Source organism: Arachis ipaensis, chromosome B04 (assembly GCF_000816755.2).
Source record: "Arachis ipaensis cultivar K30076 chromosome B04, Araip1.1, whole genome shotgun sequence".
Lineage (NCBI taxonomy): Eukaryota > Viridiplantae > Streptophyta > Magnoliopsida > Fabales > Fabaceae > Arachis > Arachis ipaensis.
The window spans coordinates 26,476,849-26,479,376 of NC_029788.2; positions in this window are offsets into that span (position 1 = coordinate 26,476,849).

Below are 2,528 nucleotides of genomic sequence, written 5' to 3' on the forward strand. Positions count from 1 at the left end.
TGTCTGAAGGTTTGAACATCCACTCTAAGCTTACTAAGCTTTTGAGGAGGAAAGAACTTGGCTAAGAAAGCCGTGACCAGCTTATCCCAAGAGTTCAGGCTGTCTTTAGGTTGAGAGTCCAACCATATTCTAGCTCTGTCTCTTACAGCAAATGGGAAAAGCATAAGCCTGTAGACCTCGAGATCAACCCCATTGGTCTTAAGAGTACCACAGATCTGCAAGAATTCAGTTAAGAACTGAAAGGGATCTTCGGATGGAAGTCCATAAAACTTGCAATTCTGTTGCATCAGAGAAACTAATTGAGGTTTCAGCTCAAAATTGTTTGCTCCAATGGCAGGGATTGAGATGCTTCTTCCATGTAAATTGGAATTAGGTGCAGTAAAGTCACCAAGCATCTTCATTGCATTGTTATTATTTTTGGCCATGTCTCCTTCTTTTTCGAAAATTTCTGTCAGATTTTCTCCAGAGAGTTGTGCTTTAGCTTCCCTTAGCTTCCTCTTCAGAGTCCTTTCAGGTTCAGGATCATCTTTAACAAGAATGTTCTTATCCTTGTTCCTGCTCATATGAAAAAGAAGAAAACAGAAAAGAAAATATGAAATCCTCTATGTCACAGTATAGAGATTCCTTTATGTGAGTAGAAGAAGATAAGAATAGAAGAAGGAAAAGATGAGAATCCAAACACAAGGGTGAGGAGTGGGTTCGAATTCTTAGATGAAGAGGAGTGTTAGTAAATAAAAAAATAATTAAAAGGAGATGAGGGAGAAGAATTTTCGAAAATCATTTGAAAAGAAAAGAAAAATATTTTTTTTAATTTAAATTTAAAATTAAAATTCGAAAATAAAAAAGAAGAAAAATTAAATTAAATTAAAATTTAAAATAATTAGTTAATTTAAAAAGGAATTTTGAAAAAAAGGGAGTGGATTTTCAAAAATTAGAGATAGAATTAGTTAGGTTGTTTTGAAAAAGATATGATTGAAATAGTAAACTTTTAAAATCAAACAAAAAGTCAAGTAGTTAATTGAAAAAGATTTGAAAATCAATTTTTGAAAAGATAAGAAGTTGGAAAAGAAGTTGGAAAAGATTTTGAAATTGATTTTGAAAAAGATGTGATTGACATTTATTTTGAAAAAGATTTGGAAAAGAAATTTAAAAAGATTTGATTTTTGAAATCAAAGTTGATTACTTGACTAACAAGAAACTAAAAAGGTATTATTCTAGAGTTTAAAGATTGCACCTTTCTTACTAGGCAAGTAACAAACTTAAAAATTTTGAATCAATCACATTAATTGTTAGTAAAGATTTTGAAAGTTTAGAACAAAATAAGAAAAAGATTTTGAAAATCAATCATAAAGTATTCGAAAATATGAAGGAAAAATTAAAAAAGATTTGATTTTTGAAAAAGATTTGAAAAAGATAGAATTTTTAAATTGAAAATTTGATTTGACTCATAAGAAACAACTAAATTTTAAAAAGTTTTGAAAAAGTCAACTCAAATTTTCGAAAATTTATGAGTGAAAAAGGGAAAGATATTTTTTTTATTTTTGAATTTTAATAAAGAAAGAGAAAAACATCAAAAAGACTCAAGATATAAAAATTTTGGATCAAAACAAAGGAAACATGCAAGAACACTTTGAATGCAAAGATGAACACCAAGAACACTTTGAAGATCATGATGAACATCAAGTATGTATTTTTGAAAAATTTTCAATAAAAGAAAACATGCAAGACACCAAACTTAGAAATTTTCAAACTTTAGACACTAACAAATTGAAAATGCATATGAAAAACAAGAAAAGACACAAAACAAGAAAATATGAAGATCAAACAAGAAGACTTGTCAAGAACAACTTGAAGATCATGAAGAACAAGAAAGAAACTCAATGAATGTGTTTTCGAAAAAATGCACAAATTTTAAAAACATGCAATTGACACCAAACTTAAAATTTGATTCAAGACTCAAACAAGAAACACAAAAATTATTTTTGATTTTATGATTTTATAAATTTTTTTGGATTTTTTTTTTCAAAAATTAGTTTGGAAAAACAAAAAAGAAGAAATTAAATTTTTTTTTGTATTATTTTTGAAAATAATAAATATAAAGCTTAAAAATAAAATAAAATTACCTAATCTAAGCAACAAGATGAACCGTCAGTTGTTCAAACTCGAACAATCCCCGGCAACGGCGCCAAAAACTTGGTGCGCGGAAATCGTGACGGTTCCATTCCTTGGTAACGGCGCTAAAAACTCAATACGCACGTTCATAATCTTAGTTCTTTGTCACAACTTCGCACAACTAACCAGCAAGTGCACTGGGTCGTCCAAGTAATAAACCTTACGTGAGTAAGGGTCGATCCCACGGAGATTGTCGGCTTGAAGCAAGCTATGGTCACCTTGTAAATCTCAGTCAGGCGGATTCAATTAATTATAGAGATTTAATAATTAAAAGATAAATAAAATGTAAAATAAAGATAGAGATACTTATGTAATTCATTGGTGAGAATTTCAGATAAGCGTATAGAGATGCGTTC